A 25134-nucleotide genomic window follows, 5' to 3' on the forward strand; every position below is an offset into this window, starting at 1 on the left:
TAGAGTTAAGGTCACATTGGTCAGTAATGCAGGTAACTTCTCTAAACAAAACACAGTCATCAGCAAATAGACAAATCTGAACTGGAGTGTTAACGACATTGACAATATCATTAATGTATAGTAAAAAAAGTAGAGGGCCAAGTACGCTCCCCTGCGGAACGCCAGAAGTTACCGGAAGGCAGCCAGAGACTTGTTCTCCCACCTGAACGTATTGGTTGCGGTTGTATAGATAGGCTGAAATCCAGGAAATGAATAATTCTGGTATGTCAATCATCCGAAGCTTAGTAATTAGTTTATCGTGTGGGACTGTATCGAATGCTTTGCTGTAATCTAGGAATATTACATCAATTTGACTGTTAGTGACAAGCTGCAAAGGTGTGAACTATAGTAACCAATTGTGTTGTGGTAGAAAATCCACTATCAATCAGGTGTTAGAAAAATGTGCGGAGTATAACCAACCTTTATATATAGCTTTCATTGATTACGAGAAAGCGTTTGATTCAGTCGAAACCTCAGTAGTCATGGAGGCATTGCGGAATCAGGGTGTAGACGAGCCGTATGTAAATATACTGAAACATATCTATAGCGGCTCCACAGCTTCCGTAGTCCTCCATAAAGAAAGTAACAAAATCCCAATGAAGCAAGGCGTCAGGCAGGGAGATACCATCTCTCCAATGCTATTCACAGCGTGCTTACAGGACGTATTCAGAGACCTAGATTGGGAAGAATTGGGGATAAGAGTTAATGGAGAATACCTTAGTAACTTGCGATTCGCTGATGGTATTGCCCTGCTTGGTAACTCAGGGGACCAACTGCAATGCATGCTCACTGACCTGGAGAGGCAAAGCCGAAGGGCGGGTCTAAAAATTAATCTGCAGAAAACTAAAGTAATGTTTAAGAGTCTCGGAAGAGAACAGGAGTTTACAATAGGTAGTGAGGCACTGGAAGCGGTAAGGGAATACATTTACTTAGGACAGATAGTGACTGCGGATCCGGATAATGAGACTGAAATAATCAGAAGAATAAGAATAGGCTGGGGTGCGTTTGGCAGGCATTCTCAGATCATGAACAGCTGGCTGCCATTATCCCTCAAGAGAAAAGTTTATAACCAGCTGTGTCTTACCAGTACTCACGTACGGGGCAGAAAACTGGAGGCTTACGAAAAGGGTTCTACTTAAATTGAGGACGACGCAACGAGCTATGGAAAGAAGAATGATAGGTGTAACGTTAAAGGATAAGAAAAGAGCAGATTGGGTGACGGAACAAACGCGAGTTAATGATATCTTAGTTGAAATCAAGAAAAAGAAATGGGGGGGCATGGGCAGGACACGTAATGAGGAGGGAAGATAACCGATGGTCGTTAAGAGTTATGGAATGGATTCCAAGGGAAGGGAAGCGTAGCAGAGGCCCGCGGAAAGTTAGGTGGGCGGATGAGATTAAGAAGTTGCAGGCACAACATGGCCACAATTAGTACAAGACCGGGGTAGTTGGAAAAGTATGGGAGAGACCTTTGCCCTGCAGTGGGTGTAACCAGGCTGATGATGATGATGATGATGATGATGATGATGATGATGATTTTAGAGCCTGCCATCGGGTGTGTAGAGTCGGCTTTACTTATAGCTCAAATGTTTAGCAAGTAAGTATGTGTAGGCCTCTAAACGGAAATAGTTTGTTTGTGCGAATATTACATGACGGGTTGAGAATGGTCCTACTAATCACTGAGCATAAGTACACAAACGTACAGTTAGGCTAGAAATAAAGATATATAATTAGAAAACTCGCCTTCTACTTCGACAGTAAGTTAGAATGTTTTCTCGTTTTAACGGGCATTTATGTCTGTTCATTTCAAACTTGTTATTCGTGCAAACTCGCCCCTCGTCTTGAAAATTCTTTCTCATACATACTAGATAAACATTGCACAATGATTATTTCGCCCTTCCGCTGTGTCGTCTTTACGTTCCTAATTGCAGCCTTTTTTTACGTTGTCGAAAACTGTAAATTCTTCTCTTATAGCTCTATACCTATTATTTTCTGTAGGAGTTGAAATAAAATACAGCATTTGCTGTTAATACATTTTCCTTTATCTTTTTCAATATTTACCCTGATTTTTCTGTCCTGCACTATGTTCATGTGCTGTCAAATGTCGGCGAGAATAAACGTAAGAAATTATAGTTTAGTATTAGGATGCTTGTAATTTTGTTTCCTCTTCTCCGCGCCCAAGCGCCACTATTCCCCCTTTTGCGGGAAATTTTTCCTTTTTCATTAACATAAATATTTGTCGAGATACAGATATACAACTGCACAATGCAAAAGTTGAAGAAGACAGATGGTAACCGTCATACTCGTAACACAAGTTTAAGCTGACAAGATACTGCACCTTAAAGTTAATAACAAAACATTAAAATTAACCTACTTAATTCACGTTAGAAGGCGAGAAAAAAAACGCTTGAATTTCGGAGAGACGCTTCAATACGACATTGAAAAAACGCGCCTTTCATGGTGATCGTATACATTAGGAAACTGGCAAAAGAAAAGTTCAACACACGGAAAACAGTATTTCTCTGTACAAAGATGCACACCTTATAGCGGGCAAGTACACTCCATCTCGAGTCAAAGTTGCAGTAGAGACCAGCGCCTGCGTGCCAAATTGCTGCCACTGAAGCGCGACAAATAAGGTTGGTGGACCGAGCGACTCTTACTGCATTAAAAATAGTTTTCGCAGTCTCCTAGTTCAATTTTTTTTCTCTCGACGTTTCTACATATAAGAATCGAATGTCCGGGTATAATATTGCGATTCCAGACCCGGAAATAAAGTTTTCCAAGAAAAGCGCGACTTCTTCTGCGGTCCGCCCGCGCCCCATCCTAATTTTGAATCTCTGTCCCATAGGATTGCTTAACTTACGTCTTGTCTGCCTTACCTCGGCGCCTGAACAACGTCTGGCTGTCGAGCAACTGTAGCTGCAGTGAACCTGATCTCGCAGGAAGCGCAGAATTGAGTTTGCGCAGACGCGAATGCTTGGACGGACCCTGGGGCGACGTGGAGGTGTTGGCAATTCACTGCATTTCGAAACGCGCTAGCATCGCATTGCGAATAGTTTGTGCGGTCAAACTCATTGGACGACACCCTTGAAGCCCCGGGCAACTAGTTGTGGTAACCCGGTGAGAGTCCCTCACCGTTCACTTTGCAAACCACAGCGTGTCAGTAGTGATGCAGCCACTGCTGTGGGCCATTGAGGATGGAGGTCTGAGGCCAGCAAGATAAAGAAAAAAGAAAAAAAGGAAGAACTTTGTCAGTGCGCTCTCCTTTAAGAACACGTGTCGAGCACCGTGTTTACGGCAGCTCATTTGCTGACTCCGAGTTTAGTTCGGCTTTTTAGGAAAATCCTGCGCTCACGTTAAATTTTAGTTCAAGTGCTCACGCTGCGCGTACACGTATATATATATATATATATATATATATATATATATATATATATATATATATATATATATATATATATATATATATATATATATATATATATATATATATATATATATATGTATATATATATATATATATATATATATATATATATAGTTGCGGGTTAAAAGGAAGGAAACAACCGACAAGGGACCTATTGGAGCGAGGGCCACGCAAATGCCAACGGTGCTTCCAGAGTGACAATATAAAGCAGAAATAAAAACAGTGCTCAACACCGTGTGCTGAGCCCTTCGCAATACACCGTAGATAAGGACAACAATGTCTGCATGCGCTGATTTTTAAGATTATTGGGTTTTTACTTGGCCAAAACCATGATCTCATTTAGAGACACGCCGCAGTGGGAGGCTGCGGTTTAATTTTGACCACCTGGGTTCTTTATTGTGCGCCTAAATCTAAGTACAGGGGTGTTTTTGCATTTCGTCCTCAACGAAATACGGCCGCCGTGGCCGGGATTTGATCCCGCGACCTCGTGCTTAGCAGCGCAACACCGAATGCACTAAGAAACCACGGCGGGTTGCATGCGCAGATTTGTGAAGACTTCACCGGCGTCGCGGCGTCTTTTGCCAACAATACAGCTATACTTTATCGATTCATACGCCAGCCCCTGAAAGGAAAGGAAAAAGAAAGCCGTTTCAATCAACCAATGAACCCCCGCCTCCACTCAGGACACGCCACAGTCCTTCATCTACTCGTTATATCACAGCCATACTGTTTTTGCGGTCGCTCACATTGCACCAGCGCATCACATTTTACTCCGCAGTGACCACTCCCAGTAAGTGCAACCGTTTTCTGCGCGAACGTCGAAACACACGACACCATTTTCCCTTGTCTGACCTGTGAATGAATGGAATCAATTATAAAAAAAAACGTAGTTATTCCAACGGAATCTTTCTCATTATCAAAGATTACTTTGACATTTGATCAATAGAACATGGAGTACTCTCGTGCTTACCGCTTTTATTCTTCTGTGTAAAATTGTATTACATTCAACTTTTACCCGCCGTGGTTGCTCAGTGGCTATGGTGTTGGGCTGCTGAGCACGAGGTCGCGGGATCGAATCCCGGCCACGGCGGCCGCATTTCGATGGGGGCGAAATGCGAAAACACCTGTGTGCTTAGATTTAGGTGCACGTTAAAGAACCCCAGGTGGTCAAAATTTCCGGAGTCCTCCACTACGGCGTGCCTCATAATCAGAAAGTGGTTTTGGCACGTAAAACCCTAAATATTATTATTATTCAACTTTTGCAGTTTTGTAAGAAGCACATGCACGCAGTGATTTGTTTTTCTTGCAGCAAGCAGTAAATGATAGAAGTGGGCTCTTTCGTAGAATTGCTTTATGGCCATCACTTGTTTTTATAACCACTGAATGTAAAGTCATTCCCCCCCTCGCCATCCCTCATGTAATGCCCCTGGTCCTTTAGGGCGTGCAAACAAACAAACAAACAAACAAACAGGGACATACGCAGACAGGACGTCGGAAGTAGCAAACTACATAAAGCATACACCGCAAAAAACTCTTCCTACTCTTGCTTTGAGTCTTGATGGGGCACTGTCTATTTCTCCATTGCCACAAGTGATAATTGTTTTACCATTTTATTTGCTTAATAATTGTGTTTTGTACTACCCACAGCAGTGAATGTCGCTGGGGAGTATATAACTAGGTATCTCTGAATCTGCTTCCAACGAAGTTCCAAGAAGACTAAGAAACTAACAAAAGGCGGAACAATGACGTATTGTCCGAGTTCTAGCAACTAGTGAAGGCACTGCGTGGGCAAACGCGCGAAGCACCGAATTGAACAACCTACGTATCCGTGCAGACATGAAATGTCTTCTTCTACCTGCTTCTTTCTTTTGGACTTCTCTGTTTCAGTCAGTAAAATGTGTACTACCCTGAGGAAAGAAAAAAAAAATACGGACCAGGCTATCTGCGATAAAGTGGTGTTCTTGTCCGACTATGCATGTAACTTTAAATGGATGACTGCCGTACAAACTTGGCATTTCAAACTTTCCAGTGGACTCGTGAATATCATGTATGCGTTCGAATTATGAATACATGCAGTTTTCTCGGCGAGCCTTTGGTGGGTCACGGGTTTACATACTCAGGCCAGCCTTCTTTAATCTTGGTGTCGGTGATTTTAACTGTCTCGCGGTCTCAATACACATCGAACCCTCAGTCTCAAACAGCTGTACATACATACATACATACATACATACATACATACATACATACATACATACATACATACATACATACATACATACATACATACATACATACATACATACATACATACATACATACATACATACATACATACATACATACATACATACATACATACATACATACATACATACATACATGCAGCTAGCTTTAATGTGACGTTGCAATAGGCATCATTCAAGGGCGCTTAGCGTTGTGCGCAATCATCCAATGGAACTAGAAGAAAGGGGGTAGTGCGAGAAGCTGAAGAATATATAGGTCTATAGGTTAGGAGGAGGCTGATGCAGGCGACTACGCGAGCGTCAGGTGACAGCGTGGCATGAACCCTTTTGCTCATTCAGTTACACCGCTCACGTCACCGAATGCATCGTCCTCGTAAGAAAGCGATCATATATGAAGAGGAGGTGGCCTCTGATTGGGTGCAGAGGCGGCATCGCCGCGTCAAAAGCAGAATTCTAACCGTGAGATGACGAACGCCCGAGAAACGCGCCATTTGCTTGGAAGTCGCTTTGGCGACTAAGATGCGTCGCTTGGAAATAGCGTCTGCTGATGAACGCGAAGCTCTTCGTTGTGCTAAGCCTGAAGCTGAAAGGCAGTAGCGTCAATGCGAGACCACCAAAAATGAATTCATTCATTTATTCGAGGAAAACGGGTTCAGTCGCACCTGCCGATACATATGTGACAGACTGCACTTCTCGTAAGAGCTAGCGTTAGTTATAAAAGTTACTCTGAAATACTAGGTGCAATAGAACAATCTGCATTAATTCTTGGCGATTCTCGAAGAAAATCTTTCATTGTGAGTTTCATAAAAACATGCGGTTCATTTAATAAAAATGTCTGGGGGGAAACAGGGTTGGAGCAAAATCATGCAGTAAACGTTGTGCGAACCAACATGATTTCCCACAATGTGCGTAATGAGGCATAAATCGCGTTATTCTCAATGATAATTGGGAAAATTTTGGCGCAGTTGAGTTCAAGAAAAGCGTCACACAAAGTAAATTCGGAGAAACAGTCTATAATGTGCATACTTGAAGTCACGTGTTTCACGGAAACCAGTCGAGTCGGCAGGAGACATGCAAAGTAGTTAGTTGATAAATTTGACGTCAACCACAAAAATTAAAAGTAGGAGACGCTTCGGATCCCGCATGGGAGCTTTGTTCACAATGAAGATGAAAGGGATGAACGTTTGAAAAACGTGAAGTGAACACCGTGCATGTATGCATGAAAAGTTGCAGCGTTGCGATTGAGAGTTCACTCAGGCTTAAGTTGCGAAGCCAAGTAATATAAATTTTATTTAAATTTTGTTATTTCGATTTCTGATTTCAATTGTAATTGGGTACATACAGCATCCCAAAAACGGTTCGTGGTTTCACCTCTGCTGCGGCGAGCAAGCCATATCTTTACATATCCAGTGGACGTTGTAGCCAGCCTAAAGAACGCGCAACGTGACCTCGCATCAAGCGGTTACCCTGAGTTCTTTATACGCACTGTTGAAACAAAACTTCCATGCTCTGTAGATGAAGATTGTGCGCCTCAAAAGAAATGCGCAACGGTACCATCTGTGTCCTGAATCAGCGAGTCCTTGGCCCATGTTTTTACCGAAATAACGTGCAGATCGCCCAAGTGCCAGCACAGAAGCTGAGGAACTCCGTGTTAATGGTGAAATGGTAAGTGGGAACTCTATGGTAATGGTAACAGGCCGTTGTATCAATGATCGTTTACGTGAGCATGCGCACTGTGTCAAGATTAAGACTGGCAGTGATCTGGCTGTTTACCACTCCTGGACGACACACGTGTGTTGAAAAGGTACAGCAATCGGATGGCCAGCGAAATCTTTGAGGCATTTTCAATGTGTCAGTTAGGAGCCACCTGTGTTAGTTCCCCTTCCATAGCTCTTTGTGATAAAGAACTTAGGTTCCTTAGAAGTTAATCAGTTTGCCCTGTGTACCTTATGTGTATGGCTACATTTGTATGATTTAATGTTATTGACGCATACGCAGCAGAAGTTGACCGACGATGACTCGCCTTCCCTTTCTTCTTTTACTCTCTTTATGCCCCTTGCGAAATGTATATATTTGCGCGGGCTTCAATAAAGGTGTTGTTGGCAGCCCGCGCTTGTCCTGTGTCTATCCTTATCCTTTGTTTTTTGGCGCTGTTTTAAATATGAATGGTCCGTACCAACTAGCTCACACCCAAATCCTTCTGAGACTCAAGACAAATCTACGCAGCTGACGCTCCTTGGCTCCATCTGCCATGCCTACTCAACAGACGATGATGACAGTACTCAGGCACTTCGCCGACCGTGCCCAAACAGACTACCACCAACAGCCATCTTGCGCTGATACAACCGCACGCCCACACGCACACACACACACACACACACACACACACACACACACACACACACACACAAACACACACACACACACACACACACACACACACACACACATATATATATATATATATATATATATATATGCCGTCATTGAAAAAGAGACCAACTGCTGATAAGCATTGAGATCAACTCAGCTATCGCGAATAGTTTGCAAAGAAATTGTAATAACCTGAGCGAAACAGCCTGCCTAGGCATTTACGTGAAGGAATAGAGAGACAAGATGCAAGACTGAATTTGTGAAATCACAACGTCCTCGCGAGCCTAATACAATTGAGTATCTTAAAGTAAATGCGTCCTACACGTGGCAGCAACGACTGGCATAAAAGCCGTCGAGACATCTCTTAGGCACGTATGGCGTGGCCATCCACTTAGTACTCATAGCAAACTGTTTAAAAGCAATAAAGATGGGAAAGCTCCTTCGAGCATGCATAATCGCTCAGTTTCACACACACACGCACGCACGCACACACACACACGCGCGCGCGCGCGCGCACACACACACACACGCACGCACACACACACACACACACACACACACACACGCACACACACACACACACATGCGCCCACGCGCACGCACTCACTCACTCACTCATTCACGCACTCACTCACTCCCTCATACATAGATAGATGGAACAAGAAAGAGGTCTCATAAGTAATGTTCAATATCAGATTTCAAAAGAGCATATGGCCGCGTTTGAAGCCACATACTGCTTTTTTGCGCGGGGAATTTAAGTAAGCTTCATATAATTAATCTGCGATCTCGTAATGAATCCCAGACGAATTCGTGGATGGTCTGAGAGACAATAGACTATGCGGCAATTGAATTTATGTTCGAAGATGTATGAGGTCACGGCTTAGAGTCTACGCTAGGTAGGCGCAATCTTCCTGGGAGCATCACTCGTATTCCTTAGCATTGATACGATGGGAGGCCCCAAGAAAGCGGACTCTTTTCAAAAGAGGAAAAATATATTTTCATTTAGGACGAAGAGAACAGAGTTCCCTTCAAAATATTCTCCAATGCAGTCAATATACTGCCCAACCTTTCTTCCCACTGTTCGAAGCAAGCTTCATGCTGTTGGGTAGGCCCTGCAAAGTCGTGTTCACCTTGTGCATAGTTCGAAATCTTTATTAAACATTCTTCTTTCAAAATAAACAAAAAATCGCATGGAGCACTGCTCAGTAAATAGGGTTCGTGGGGAACGTCGCCTAATCTCTTTAGAGTCACTTTTGATATGATTTTGCAAATCCTGGCACAAAAGCAAACAAGTTTTCTTGTTTTTTTTTTTCTTTAGCTTTCGTGTCGCTTTTTGTTCTCTGTGAGCTGGCGGGGAACAAAACCCGCCGTAGTGGCTTAGTGGCTATGGTGTTGGGCTCCTGAGCACGAGGTTGCGGGATCGAATACCGGCCATGGCGGCAACATTTCGATGGAGGCGAAAACGCCCGTGTACTTTGGTTTAGGGGCACGTAAAGAATCTCAGGTGGTCAAAATTTCCGCAGTTCTCCACTAAGGCGTGCCTCATAATCAGAAAGTGGTTGCGGTACGTAAAATCCCGTAATTTTTTTTTTGTCGAGGAATAAACAGTGTGATAAAGCGTCCCATGCGTAAAGCCAGACTCAGAGTGGCAAATCCACTCACGAGAGCTTCAACTCATTCCACCAGCTTCTGGAATCAGTTGTGTAGCGACGACTTTCGTTGATATTTTTATAGAACCTTTTCGAAAATCTCGTAGGTATGACTGGTTGAACGTTGGCCGGCATGAGAATGACCTTTACCGCACATTTCTCTTCTTGGAACCACCCAAACCACTAAAAAACTCATGCACATCTCAGTTTCTCTTCAATAAACGTACTTTGAAGCATTTCAGTTTTTATCTTTGGACATTTTTTGTTCCCAATCATGAATCACAATCTCAGGGAAATTTGTTACGCACAGACGTTGCGATTTGGCAAGAGTACACTCTTACACTCTTAGCACGGTACCTTTTATGGTAACCTGTAATCACAAGTAACTTATAAAATAAAGGTTACATGCAAAATATGTTGATGTTTTAATTAAATGTTGTTACGTATAGCTATATCTATAGGTTACAAGAGTAAAAATTGACGGATTTAGAGGTTAATTCAGCGCAAGGCGCCTTGTAACCTTTAGATTTTAACCTCTAAAGAACGCTGCAGCGCATTAGTGAGGAGACCTACATCATGGATTGGACGTTTGCTGATAAATGTATCCTAATGTGTTCGTGTTCTGCATTTATGATCTGGTTATTACAAACGTAGGACTTCGGCAGTTCGGGCTGCATTCGGTCTTAATTTCTGTCAGCCAAGCAGTTACATTTTTCACGATATAAAAACAAAAAAGAAATCTTGCACGATCGCACTTGCGTGTTCATCCGCGCGCTGTTCTTTGACGACCCTCCATACTTGGCGCACCAGCCTTATTTGAAATATCAGCAACGAAGACTGTGTCATCGAATGATGTGGCGTGCGCTGCCTGCCGAAACCCAGCGGTCGAACGTCGCGGAAGCTCCCTGCTCTCGCACGCATTCTAGCCACCATGAGACAGGCATGTAACATCGGTATTTCAACACGAGAAACAAAAGTGGGCGAGTTCCTTTAGAACAATGAATATGTTTTAACAAATTTCATGTACGAGGCGAGAAAGAACAGTTGAAGAAAAGCACACGAACGCGATGGGTCTTTCAGTAAAAGGTTGTTGAAAACATTGGATGGTTCTATCACATATCAATATAATTCAACTTGTCTACTAAAATGTCCCTGTGCAGAACCTTTCAGTTGTCTGCATACATTTTCTGCCTTTGACCGGGTTCGTTTCATTCCCTGCACTGCCTTGATGCTGTCAACCAAAAATTTCCCATGCTTCAACCATAAGTGCTCAAGATGAGGTTAATAGTTAGTGTGCAAGAAGCGTGTGCCTAAGAAAACCATGCCGACACGTGGTACCAGCTAGGCAGAGTGCGTACATAAGTATAAACGCGCGGCGAGGGAGCTGGGGATGTGGTACGCGCTAGGCGACCGGCGTAACTGCTTTGAAATAGACAACAACCTACATGTCGGCGAACCATTCTGCATTGCACTTAGGATGTTTTCTAATAAAAATTGTACCAACTGATTCCACTGCCAGCTTTCTTTGGGCATTTTAAGCTGTGCCGAAGATTGGCACTACAACGACAGCAAATTTAAGTTACAGCAGACCCGAAACGCGCCAAACGTTCAGTGAAATCAATAGGATGCCGCTACACTCACATAAAAGCGAGCGCCGTCCGCTCCGTTGTCTTTTTAGGAGACATAGACAGATGAAAAGAGCGGTAAATGTGTGAAGCCGCCAACTGAGAAATGAAATCTTTGCCACTGTCCAAACACGAAATGCTTCCACCATCACACCGATAACATCACTCGCACCTCTGACATTTATTTCTGTAATTCATTGCTTGTTTTCATTTTTGTTTTCATTTTTGCTTGTGCCTCTAAGTGCCTCTTTCTAACATGGCGGAAGCAAGCAGGCATCAGCCACACTGGAGTGCGGCCATCCACGGTGCTATCATCTCTCCTCCTCGGTCCAATCGAGGTGACTCGAGTTGCACGCTGGGAAGATTTTAAGCGGGAGCGGGAGGCTCGGAGCCGGTGGGAGTAGTTAGCGCGCTGTCGTCCTGTCGTTGTTGTAGTTGTCGTTCTGAGACGGCCATTATATTTGACTTGTTTGGATACCATCCCATCACCATTGTCTGTAGCCTGCAGTAGTTATTACCGCTTCTACTGGGAACTTGCTGGGAACCCTCATGCCTTTGTGCAGCAGAGACCTTTTCGGTGTGTTGCGCGGTCGCTGCAACGAGCCGGGTTGTGAGTGCAAGCGATACACTATTCTGCGCCTGTCGGAAAGTGACAACCTGGTGAGGTGTGAATATTGTGACCAAGTCCCAAATGCACACGGAAAAATATGTGATCTCGGTAAGCAGAATTTTTGCTTTTAATTATTTTTAGGTGGATAGTACGTGAATTCTTTATAGTTCGCAAGTCAACATTTGACATAGTGCGCGCTCTCGCTGCGCGTAAGTGTTTCTGAAAAAAGTTATTGTTGACATATTTGCTTCTTTATGCTCTTGGATTTAGTTTGAGCTAAATTTGATGTCATTTTGTGCAAATATTGGATTAGACCTTTCTAAAATATTGAGCTTGTCGGCGGGATGAGTTGTGTCAGGGCAACTAAATGACCTTAACAATACGTTTCTTGTACTGACACCGTGCTTTGGGCTGACGTAGTTGACAGAAATCGTTCAGTATTGTAGAACTTGCCTCGCGCACCCTCCGTTAGCCATGCTGTGGTGGTGCGTGACTGTCCGCGCCCTGGCCTGGAGGTAATCTCCGGTGTGTGCAGAGGTCGGGCAAGCCGAGGCGGCTCGTGGTTGCATTTCCGCTTTCTTTCGGTGCGCGTAGTGCTGGAGGTCGCGTAATCTCAAAAGTTCGGAGACGCGTTGAAGGGAGCAACAAAACAAACGTTCGCTCCCCTCTGCGTTCTTCAAGCCAACTTGACAGCGATTGTTCGCGGTCGTCAAATGAGATATGTTCATTTATGCCTGTACTCGCGTGACACCATGATTATTAGTAAGCTAATGATTACTGTTACGGCAGGTAAAACTACGTGCCTTAGTTTGAGTAGTGGTCTAATGCTTTGCTATCGCTATTAGTGCTTCGCTTTTTGGGTGAAAATGCGTGTTTTTTCTATTTACTTTTAGTCAAACGGGCCAATAATTTAACATGGGAATTTGTGGTTAGCATTGACAAACTGCGAAGAATACACAATTCTCTTTTTACCGCAACGTCACCCCTTCTCTTACATCTTGCATTCAAATTTCGCACAATGATGTATAATTATATACAGCGTTGTTCCGGAGAATACATGTTGTATAGCTTTAGCACGAATTTTGCTTATGTACGCGTTTTTTTTCGCCTAGAGCTCTGCAATGCGCTCTGCATTACTTTGTGAACACTAATGATGTTCTTTCGTTGCGTCTATAATTTCAGAAACGAAAAATGCAGCCGAGGCAAAGGCGCAATGCAATGTGCCAGGCACCGTGTTCGAGGACTCAGTGTCAGATGAAACTGTGGAAGCTTGCACATCTAGTCTGTCCTCGGTGCAATATGGTTAGTATAATGTGGAATGTTAGCCAAAGCTTTTTTGATTGCATAGTGTATTAAATATTTTAAAGCGAAGCTTTCTTTGCCACTTCCCTCGACTTTTCCACTGCTGCTGCTGTCGCTGACCTGCACGCGGCGCCAGGGAGTGGTTGAGTACGTAATGTATATAATGTACGCAATGTACGAGAAATTACATTGTACGTGTACATAGTAGGGACGCAGGAGTGGCGTCTGTGAGCCCTTTCCAGCAAGAACTTATGAAAAGCCTCCATGAGCGTTCCTATTATCCTTTAGTGAGATTTCAGTTGTATATAGTTCAGCAAACAAGCGAAAATTAGTATTATACTGATTACTTTTAGTAAAATAACATTTCATTGCTTTTTCCTGCATGCTTACTATAATGAGAGCTAAAGGTGAGCCAGTTCTAATTTTCCTTGATGTAGAATGGTTGGGCTCTTTGGGGTTGAGTTGTGCTCTGCAGTACTGCACGTTTTTTGTAAATTTTACTTCATCAGTTCGCATTATACTGTGCATATTTAATGTTTGATAGGCGAATGTTTATAGGCTCTAACTGTCTTTGTAGGCTCCATTGCCCAGTGGTGATATCCAGATTGCAGCTCCCCACGTCTACACATGCAGCGAGCATACGTGCGTTTATGCTGGCAGCAGGCAAGAAATAATCTGGGTCTCGAACGGCAGCCTGGAGCTAGCTGTAATGTATTGTATTTTAACCTACTACATCAAGAACCTCGATCATCCATATGCATTTGCACCATTCCTGGCGCTGATGCAGAAACTTGTGCTTCCCAGCAATGTTGTACCTAGAGGGCTCATAAATGACAGATTGAAGTGTTTCTTTGCCCTTCTGAAGAAAAAGAAAAAGAAGTCTAGTTAACAATTTTCACTTTGCATTAATGTTCACTTGTTGCCAGGAGGTGGTGAATAGATGCATCATTTTGTGCATTCCATTTGCATGCCTTTTTTATAACGGTTTTATTGAAAATTACTGAGGTAATACATCCATTCATGCAAGTGGCACTTACTCTTGTGTACAAGTATTTTATTTAGCTCCTCAAAATTCTTAAATTCGTGCAATGTGAATTATGGCGGCCTTGCTTTGTCACTGAGTTATTCTAACTGCTAGCCTCTAGATGATAGAGTAATTTTGCAGTACTATGCACAGTAGTGTCCTAATGACCTTTTTCAATATTGATTTTAAATAGGTAGTGCATTCAAGAAGCTTGAATCCCATCCTTGACATTGTTAGCTAGACAGTAAAATGTGTCTTGTAGTAATTTTAATTAAAAAAATTTCATGTTTGTATTGTCACAAGGATCTAAACTGAGAGCTCACAATGCTGTAAGCATCACCACTTCCAGCCTTTTGTCATTTGGCCCTACAAGCCAGCACTTTGCACATCTCCTGGTTAAGCTTTGTCTGATGTTTGTAAGAGCAGCAAGTTGTGTTTTGATGCCAGTGGTGGCCAATGCTAACCCTAAGGAAACGTTGCTCAGGTATAGATGGGCTGCATGCATGCATGGCCTTGTGGTCCAGTCTCCTTTTTTAGGTTCAACTATAGCCAATACTTTGTATATTTTTTGCATTGGCTACATTGCATTGGAAGCGTCTTTATTGACCTGCTCTAATGCTGCACAGGATGTGTAAAGCTTTTTTTATGTAGTGTCCAATGTGGATCTGAACACAAGTGTCCAGTTTTTGGGCCTGCAATCACATGTACTAATCTTTGCCTCGTTTTCTTGCTTGCTGACAGCAGTACAAGTTTTTACATGGACAGTTAACACGAATTCATTGACGACAAGCATGGCTGAAACACGGTGATATGATTTTTTAAATTCCTGTGATATGATGCTAGTGATAGTATTGTCTTGTATTTTCAGATCTAGTCATGTGCCAGCAAGGCCTGCTGTAATTGTGGTGTATTCTATGTTGTATTTTCAAATAAAGATGTTGCATTCTGAAGTTAACCTTATACTGCCTGTGGAACTGTCAATTTATACTCAAATTATTTATACAAGCTAACGGTACCTCCTCCTCAGGCGTTCAAATTGTGTTTTGAACTGTATTTTTGGGAACATTACCGTTACATATTTGCTCAAAATGTTTCGCACGGGGAGTTTCATTTTGTCAGAAATCCCAAGGGATACTAGTATACTAGTATCATAGTAGCCCTTTGTTGGCTGAAGTATGACGATTTAAGTGATTTAAATGAAAGTAAACTTTTGATACCACATTTAGTTGAGCGTTTCTTTTTTTTTTTCAGAGAATTTCATGTGGGCCCCGCTCTTTACATGGTCCGACGAGCAGGGTGCGGCCTAGCAACGGGGAGGCGCCACCTTGGGTTTTGTTCCAGAAAGGCCAAATCTCCGCATGGTACACAGAGCCGGCTGCCGCCAAACAGCAGAGGTGCGTCATTTCCTTCTTTTGCGGTTCTCTCTGCTTGCGCCTCTTCTTTCTTGCGCGCTTCTTTTCGCGGTCGGATTAAGCAGCCGACAACCATGCGCGGAGAAACGTGAGCCCTCGCGGAGGACGCCACTCGGCCAGTCCTTTTTGGACACTGTCTTTATACGTTGTTGCGCTTCGAAATAGTTCACCTGTCCACCTCGTGTGGTTTCCACAGGAAAGGGTGTCCCTGTGTCTCTGTCAGTCTAAGCAAAAGAAAAAAAACTGCGTTTTGCTGGCAACTTAACTTACGCAAGCCGTAACATCTCTTCGACTGCGATGATATCTAGTCAAAAAATTCTCTAGCTATCAAAAACCACAACAAGGAGGAGCGCGGGAGTACATATCTCTACGTACGAATGGCATAGTAAGTGACAGACGCATACTGTTTTTGGATATAATTGTGTAGCTGTTTAGCAATAAATGCAGCAAATTTTTTGCTTTGCTTACGAACAACGGCAAGTGTTCAGGCCCTTTACCCGTGCTGTTGCTGTTTTTCTCCTGCGCATGCATTTACGTTTACTGTGTGGATTGTACCAAGGGTATCATTCAGCATTTTTTCATTTTCGCATGCTAAATGATACCTTAGGAACAACCCACCGAGTAAACAAACGCATGTGCAGGAGGATAAAAACCGCAACAGCGTGAGCCACAGGTCTGAACACTTGTAGTTGGCAAAGCGAAAATTTGCCTCATTTATTGATTAGCAGCTACAGAACTGTAGCCCAAAAGAATATGAGTCTGTCACTTACAATATACTATTCGAAAGTAAAGAAATTTCTCTACCTCCCGCGCTCACTTTTGTTGTACTTTTTGGGGTAGTATGCTGCATTTTGTCTTAATATTTTTTAGGTCAAACAAGAGATGTTGCGGTATGCGTAAGGTCTAGGTTGCCTGCAAAACGCAATGTTTCTTTTCTTTTTTCACTTAGGTTGAGAGAGACACAGGGACACCCTTTGTCCCGAAAACCGCACGAGGTGGACACGTGAACTATTTCGAAGCGCAAGCGTTTGTAAAGGCAGCGTCCGGAAAGGACTGGCCGAGGGGCTTCCTCCGCGAAGGCTCACATTTCTCCGCGCACGGTTGTAGTCTGCTTAATCCGGCCCCGGACAGAAGCGCGCAAGAAAGAAGAAGCGCAAGCAGAAAGAAGCGCGAAAGAAGGAAGAGACGCGCCTCTGTTGCTAGGCGACAACTGCCTGGGCGGAGCATGCGCAGAGCAACGGGCTTTTATGAAGCATACCGCAGAAAGAAGCCCGAAAGAAAGAAGAGCCGCGTCCCCGTTGCTAGGCGACACCGGCTCTATATACGGAGCATGCGCAGCACGGTGTCCATCTGGGACCTCCCGCAAGCCGCTTTGTGTAAACATTTTAATCGTTCAACCGGTATATTGTAAATGTAACCTTTATATTTAGGCAAAGGCACTCAAAACTGTATGCCTATACTAGAGGTTAAAGTGTTGTAACCTCTAGTTGAGGTGCACGCTTTCTTACCTTTAATAGAAGTTAAATTTGTAAAGGTTGATGTGTAACTTGTAAGTTAAAGGTGCACAAATCTGTGAGAATATACCCCTCTAATAAACGTTACCGTGCTAAGAGTGTAGCACGGTACCTTTTATGGTAACCTGTAATCACAAGTAACTTATAAAATAAAGGTTACATGCAAAATATGTTGATGTTTTAATTAAATGGTGTTACGTATATATATATATCTATAGGTTACAAGAGTCAAAATTGACGGATTTAAAGGTTAATTCAGCGCAAAGTGCCTTGTAACCTTTAGATTTTAACCTCTAAAGAACACTGCAGCGCATCAGTGAGGAGACCTACAGCATAGATTGGACGTTTGCTGATAAATGTATCCTAATGTGCTCGTGTTCTGCATTTATGATCTGGTTATTACAAACGTAGGACTTCGGCAGTTCGGGCTGCATTCGGTCTTAATTTCTGTCAGCCAAGCAGTTACATTTTTCACGATATAAAAACAAAAAAGAAATCTTGCAAGATCGCACTTGCATGTTCATCTGCGTGCTGTTCTGTGACGACCCTCCATACTTGTCGCACAGCCTTATTTGAAATATCAGCAACGAAGACTGTGTCATCGAATGATGGGGCGTGCACTGCCTGCCGAAACCCAGCGGTCGAACGTGGCGGAAGCCCCCTGCTCTCGCACGCATTCTAGCCACCATGAGACAGGCATGGAACACCGGTATTTCAACACGAGAAACAAAATCGGGCGAGTTTTTTTAGAAAAATGAACATTTTTTAACAAATTTCATGTACGAGGTGAGAAAGAACAGTTGAAGAAAAGCACACGAACGCGATGGGTCTTTCAGTAAAAGGTTGTTGAAAACATTGGATGGTTCTATCACATATCAATATAATTCAACTTGCCTACTAACATGTCCCTGTGCAGAACCTTTCAGTTGTCTGCATACATTTTCTGCCTTTAACCGGGTTCGTTTCATTCCCTGCACTGCCTTGATGCTGTCAACCAAAAATTTCCCATGCTTCAACCATAAGTGCTCAAGATGAGGTTAATAGTTAGTGTGCAAGAAGCGTGTGCCTAAGAAAACCATGCCGACACGTGGTACCAGCTAGGCAGAGTGCGTACATAAGTATAAACGCGCGGCGAGGGAGCTGGGGATGTGGTACGCGCTAGGCGACCGGCGTAACTGCTTTGAAATAGACAACAACCTACATGTCGGCGAACCATTCTGCATTGCACTTAGGATGCTTTCTAATAAAAATTGTAGCAACTGATTCCACTGCCAGCTTTCTTTGGGCATTTTAAGCTGTGCCGAAGATTGGCACTACAACGACAGCAAACTTAAGTTACAGCAGACCCGAAACGCGCCAAACGTTCAGTGAAATCAATAGGATGCCGCTACACTCACATAAAAGCGAGCGCCGTCCGCTCCGTTGTCTTTTTAGGAGACATAGACAGATGAAAAGAGCGGTAAATGTGTGAAGCCGCCAACTGAGAAATGAAATCTTTGCCACTGTCCAAACACGAAATGCTTCCACCATCACACCGATAACATCACTCGCACCTCTGACATTTATTTCTGTAATTCATTGCTTGTTTTCATTAATGTTTTCATTTTTGCTTGTGCCTCTAAGTGCCTCTTTCTAACATGGCGGAAGCGAGCAGGCATCAGCCACACTGGAGTGCGGCCATCCACGGTGCTATCATCTCTCCTCCTCGGTCCAATCTAGGTGACTCGAGTTGCACGCTGGGAAGATTTTAAGCGGGAGCGGGAGGCTCGGAGCCGGCGGGAGTGGTTAGCGCGCTGTCGTCCTGTCGTTGTTGTAGTTGTCGTTCTGAGACGGCCATTATATTTGACTTGTTTGGATACCATCCGATCACCATTGTCTGCTGCCACCACTTGTAGCCTGCAGTAGTTATTACCGCTTCTACTGGGAACTTGCGCCATCCGCTGCACCCTCATGCCTTTGTGCAGCAGAGACCTTTTCGGTGTGTTGCGCGGTCGCTGCAACGAGCCGGGTTGTGAGTGCAAGCGATACACTATTCTGCGCCTGTCGAAAAGTGACAACCTGGTGAGGTGTGAATATTGTGACCACGTCCCAAATGCACACGGAAAAATATGTGATCTCGGTAAGCAGAACTTTTGCTTTTAATTATTTTTAGGTGGATAGTACGTGAATTCTTTATAGTTCGCAATTCAACATTTGACATAGTGCATGCTCTCGCTGCGCGTAAGTGTTTCTGAAAAAAGTTATTGTTGACATATTTGCTTCTTTATGCTCTTGGATTTAGTTTGAGCTAAATTTGATGTCATTTTGTGCAAATATTGGATTAGACCTTTCTAAAATATTGAGCTTGTCGGCGGGATGAGTTGTGTCAGGGCAACTAAATGACCTTAACAATACGTTTCTTGTACTGGCACCGTGCTTTGGGCTGACGTAGTTGACAGAAATCGTTCAGTATTGTACAACTTGCCTCGCGCACCCTCCGTTAGCCATGCTGTGGTGGTGCGTGACTGCCCGCGCCCTGGCCTGGAGGTAATCTCCGGTGTGTGCAGAGGTCGGGCAAGCCGAGGCGGCTCGTGGTTGCATTTCCGCTTTCTTTCGGTGCGAGTAGTGCTGGAGGTCGCGTAATCTCAAAAGTTCGGAGACGCGTTAAAGAGAGCAACAAAACAAACGTTCGCTCCCCTCTGTGTTCTTCAAGCCAACTTGATAGCGATTGTTCGCGGTCGTCAAATGAGATATGTTCATTTATGCCTGTGCTCGCGTGACACCATGGTTATTAGTAAGCTAATGATTACTGTTACGGCAGGTAAAACTACGTACCTTAGTTTGAGTAGTGGTCTAATGCTTTGCTATCGCTATTAGTGCTTCGCTTTTTGGGTTAAAATGCGTGTTTTTTTCTATTTTCTTTTAGTCAAACGGGCCAATAATTTAACATGGGAATTGGTGGTTAGCATTGACTAACTGCGAAGAATACACAATTCTCTTTTTTCGTCACCCCTTCTCTTACATCTTGCATTCAAATTTCGCACAATGATGTATAATTATATAAAGCGTTGTTCCGGAGAATACATGTTGTATAGCTTTCGCACGAATTTTGCTTATGTACGCGTTTTTTTTTTCGCCTAGAGCTCTGCAATGCGCTCTGCATTACTTTGTGAACACTAATGATGTTCTTTCGTTGCGTCTATAATTTCAGAAACGAAAAATGCAGCCGAGGCAAAGGCGCAATGCAATGTGCCAGGCACCGTGTTCGAGGACTCAGTGTCAGATGAAACCGTGGAAGCTTGCACATCTAGTCTGTCCTCGGTGCAATATGGTTAGTATAATGTGGAATGTTAGCCAAAGCTTTTTTGATTGCCTAGTGTATCAAATATTTTAAAGCGAAGCTTTCTTTGCCACTTCCCTCGACTTTCCCACTGCTGCTGCTGTCGCTGGCCTGCACGCGGCGTCAGGGAGTGGTTGAGTACGTAATGTATATAATGTAAGCAATGTACGAGAAATTATATTGTACGTGTGCATATATATAGTAGGGACGCAGGAGTGGCGTCTCTGAGCCCTTTCCAGCAAGAACTTATGAAAAGCCTCCAGGAGCGTTCCTATTGTCCTTTAGTGAGATTTCAGCTGTATATAGTTCAGCAAACAAACGAAAATTAGTATTATACTGATTACTTTTAGTAAAATAACATTTCATTGCTTTTTCCTGCATGCTTACTACAATGAGAGCTAAAGGTGAGCCAGTTCTTATTTTCCTTGATGTAGAATGGTTGGGCTCTTTGGGGTTGAGTTGTGCTCTGCAGTACTGCGCGTTTTTGATAAATTTTACTTCGTCAGTTCACATTATACTGTGCATATTTAATATTTGATAAGCGAATGTTTATAGGCTCTAACTGTCTTTGTAGGCTCCTCTGCCCAGTGGTGATATCCAGATTGCAGCTCCCCACGTCTACACATGCAGCGAGCATACGTGTGTTTATGCTGACAGCAGGGAAGAAATAATCTGGGTCTCCAACGGCAGCCTGGAGCTAGCTGTAATTTATTGTATTTTAACCTACTACATCAAGAACCTCGATTATCCATATGCATTTGCACCATTCCTGGCGCTTATGCAGAAACTTGTGCTTCCCAGCAATGTTGTGCCTAGAGGGCTCATAAATGACAGATTGAAGTGTTTCTTTGCCCTTCTGAAGAAAAAGAATGTGATTTGACTCAAAGTCTAGTTAACAATTTTCACCTTGCATTAATGTTCACTTGTTGCCAGGAGGTGGTGAACAGATGCATTATTTTGTGCATTACATTTGCATGCCTTTTTTATAACTGTCTTATTGAAAATTACTGAGGTAATACATCCATTCATGCAAGGGGCACTTACTATTGTGTACAAGTATTTTATTTAGCTGCTCAATATTCTTAAATTCGTGCAATGTGTATTATGGCGGCCTTGCTTTGTCACTGAGTTATTCTAACTGCTAGCTTCTAGATGATAGAGTAATTGTGCAGTACTATGCATAGTAGTGTCCTAATGACCTTTATCAATATTGATTTTAAATAGGTAGTGCATTCAAGAAGTTTGAATCCCATCCTTGACATTGTTAGCTAGACAGTAAAATGTGTCTTGTAGTAATTTTAATTAAAAAAATTTTCATGTTTGTATTGTCACAAGGATCTAAACTGAGAGTTCACTATGCTGTAAGCATCACCATTTCCAGCCTTTTGTCATTTGGCCCTACAAGCCAGCACTTTGCACATCTCCTGGTTAAGCTTTTTCTGATGTTTGTAAGAGCAACAAGTTATGTTTTGATGCCAGTGGTGGCCAATGCTAACACTAAGGAAACGTTGCTCAGGTATAGATGGGCTGCATGCATGCATGGCCTTGTGGTCCAGTCTTCTTTTTTAGGTTCACCTATAGCCAATACTTTGTATATTTTTTGCATTGGCTACATTGCATTGGAAGCGTCTTTATTGACCTGCTCTAATGCTGCACAGGATGTGTAAAGCTTTTTTTATGTAGTGTCCAATGTGGATCTGAACACAAGTGTCCAGTTTTTGTGCCTGCAATCTCATGTACTAATCTTTGCCTTGTTTTCTTGCTTCCTGACAGCAGTACAAGTTTTTACATGGACAGTTAACACGAATTTATTGACGACATGCATGGCTGAAACACGGTGATATGATTTTAAAAATTCCTGTGATATGATGCTAGTGATAGTATTGTCTTGTATTTTCAGATCTAGTCATGTGCCAGCAAGGCCTGCTGTAATTGTGGTGTATTCTATGTTGTATTTTCAAATAAAGATGTTGCATTCTGAAGTTAACCTTATACTGCCTGTGGAACTGTCAATTTATACTCAAATTATTTATACAAGCTAACGGTACCTCCTCCTCAGGCGTTCAAATTGTGTTTTGAACTGTATTTTTGGGAACATTACCGTTACATATTTGCTCAAAATGTGTCGCACGGGGAGTTTCATTTTGTCAGAAATCCCAAGGGATACTAGTATACTAGTATCATAGTAGCCCTTTGTTGGCTGAAGTATAACGATTTAAGTGATTTAAATGAAAGTAAACTTTTGATACCACATTTAGTTGAGCGTTTCTTTTTTTTTTCAGAGAATTTCATGTGGGCCCCGCTCTTTACATGGTCCGACGAGCAGGGTGCGGCCTAGCAACGGGGAGGCGCCACCTTGGGTTTTGTTCCAGAAAGGCCAAATCTCCGCATGGTACACCGAGCCGGCTGCCGCCAAACAACAGAGGTGCGTCATTTCCTTCTTTTGCGGTTCTCTCTGCCTGCGCCTCTTCTTTCTTGCGCGCTTCTTTTCGCGGTCGGATTAAGCAGCCGACAACCATGCGCGGAGAAACGTGAGCCCTCGCGGAGGACGCCACTCGGCCAGTCCTTTTTGGACACTGTCTTTACACGTGGTTGCGCTTCGACATAGTTCACCTGTCCACCTCGTGTGGTTTCCACAGGAAAGGGTGTCCCTGTGTCTCTCTCAGCCTAAGCAAAAAAAGAAAAAACTGCGTTTTGCTGGCAACTTAACTTACGCAAGCCGTAACATCTCTTCGACTGCAATGATATCTAGTAAAAAAATTCTCTAGCTATCAAAAAGCACAACAAGGAGGAGCGCGGGAGTACAGATCTCTACTTACGAATGGCATAGTAAGTGACAGACGCATACTGTTTTTGGGTATAATTGTGTAGCTGTTTAGCAATAAATGAAGCAAATTGTTTGCTTTGCTTATGAAAAACGGCAAGTGTTCAGGCCCTTTACCCGTGCTGTTGCTGTTTTTCTCCTGCGCATGCATTTACGTTTACTGTGTGGATTGTACCAAGGGTATCATTCAACATGCAAAAATTAAAAAGGAAAATCAGCCAGCTGAAATTCATTTTTTTTTTCGTTTTCGCATGCTAAATGATACCTTAGGAACAATCCACCGAGTAAACAAACGCATGTGCAGGAGGATAAAAACCGCAACAGCGTGAGCCACAGGTCTGAACACTTGTAGTTGGCAAAGCGAAAATTTGCCTCATTTATTGATTAGCAGCTACAGAACTGTAGCCCATAATAATATGAGTCTGTCACTTACAATATGCTATTCGAAAGTAAAGAAATTTCTCTAGCTCCCGCGCTCACCTTTGTTGTACTTTTTGGTGTCGTAGGCTGCATTTTGTCTCAATATTTTTTAGGTCAAACAAGAGATGTTGCGGTATGCGTAAGGTCTAGGTTGCCTGCAAAACGCAATGTTTCTTTTCCTTTTTCACTTAGCTTGAGAGAGACACAGGGACACCCTTTGTCCCGAAAACCGCACGAGGTGGACACGTGAACTATTTCGAAGCGCAAGCGTATGTAAAGGCAGCGTCCGGAAAGGATTGGCCGAGGGGCTTCCTCCGCGAAGGCTCACATTTCTCCGCGCACGGTTGTAGTCTGCTTAATCCGGCCCCGGAAAGAAGCGCGCAAGAACGAAGAGGCGCAAGCAGAAAGAAGCGCGAAAGAAGGAAGAGACGCGCCTCTGTTGCTAGGCGACAACTGCCTGGGCGGAGCATGCGCAGAGCAACGGGCTTTTATGTAGCATACCGCAGAAAGAAGCCCGAAAGAAAGAAGAGCCGCGTCCCCGTTGCTAGGCGACACCGGCTCTATATACGGAGCATGCGCAGCACGGTGTCCATCTGGGACCTCCTGCAAGCCGCTTTGTGTAAACATTTTAATCGTTCAACCGGTATATTGTGAATGTAACCTTTATATTCAGGCAAAGGCACTCAATACTGTATGCCTATACTAGAGGTTAAAGTGTTGTAACCTCTAGTTGAGGTGCACGCTTTCTTACCTTTATTAGAAGTTAAATTTGTAAAGGTTGATGTGTAACTTGTAAGTTAAAGGTGCACAAATCTGTGAGAATATACCCCTCTAATAAACGTTACCGTGCTAAGAGTGTAGCCTGAAAAGAGCCGGCAAATTGTCGCGACAAACCCGTACGTCATTTTACGCTGATGTCAGCTTGGGTACTGACTTGTGAAGTGTCTACCTACACCCACCTAGCGAGAGAACACAGCTATACAATGACGACGAGCTTCACGAAATTATGCCAATATTTATTTTTGGGTCCCCCCTTGTATATCAGAATGATAGATTAGCGTTAGTGATCATGTGGTTTTGATAATTTGGTCTACCCTACACGTACTAATGTTCGGTGCGCCGCGTGCCAACATTGCGAATTGTTTCTCTCTGTTTTCGTCTTACTGGCCTTCTCCATTAGCCCCTGTGTAGGGTAGCAGGCCGAATGCTCATCTGGTTGTCATCCCTACCTGTCCGATCCAAACTTTTTTTTCTCTTACATCGATCGACGCAACCTGAGTGTGATAGATTTCATAAAACACAGTTGTGCGTGGTAGATTACATAAAGTCTTCTATGACAACCGTCGACAGTAC

The 25134-nt window shown here is 43.3% G+C and overlaps 1 long non-coding RNA gene across 1 annotated transcript; it reads left to right on the top strand.

Annotated features, from left to right (window-relative positions):
* Positions 1-18991: 18991 nt before the first annotated feature.
* On the top strand, positions 18992-22519 carry LOC142571811 (uncharacterized). The gene is made up of 3 exons (XR_012825958.1): positions 18992-19337; positions 20409-20528; positions 22311-22519. It is a non-coding gene; the product is annotated as an uncharacterized LOC142571811 (long non-coding RNA).
* Positions 22520-25134: the final 2615 nt, after the last annotated feature.

This window comes from Dermacentor variabilis, chromosome 1, assembly GCF_050947875.1.
Source record: "Dermacentor variabilis isolate Ectoservices chromosome 1, ASM5094787v1, whole genome shotgun sequence".
Classification (NCBI taxonomy): domain Eukaryota; kingdom Metazoa; phylum Arthropoda; class Arachnida; order Ixodida; family Ixodidae; genus Dermacentor; species Dermacentor variabilis.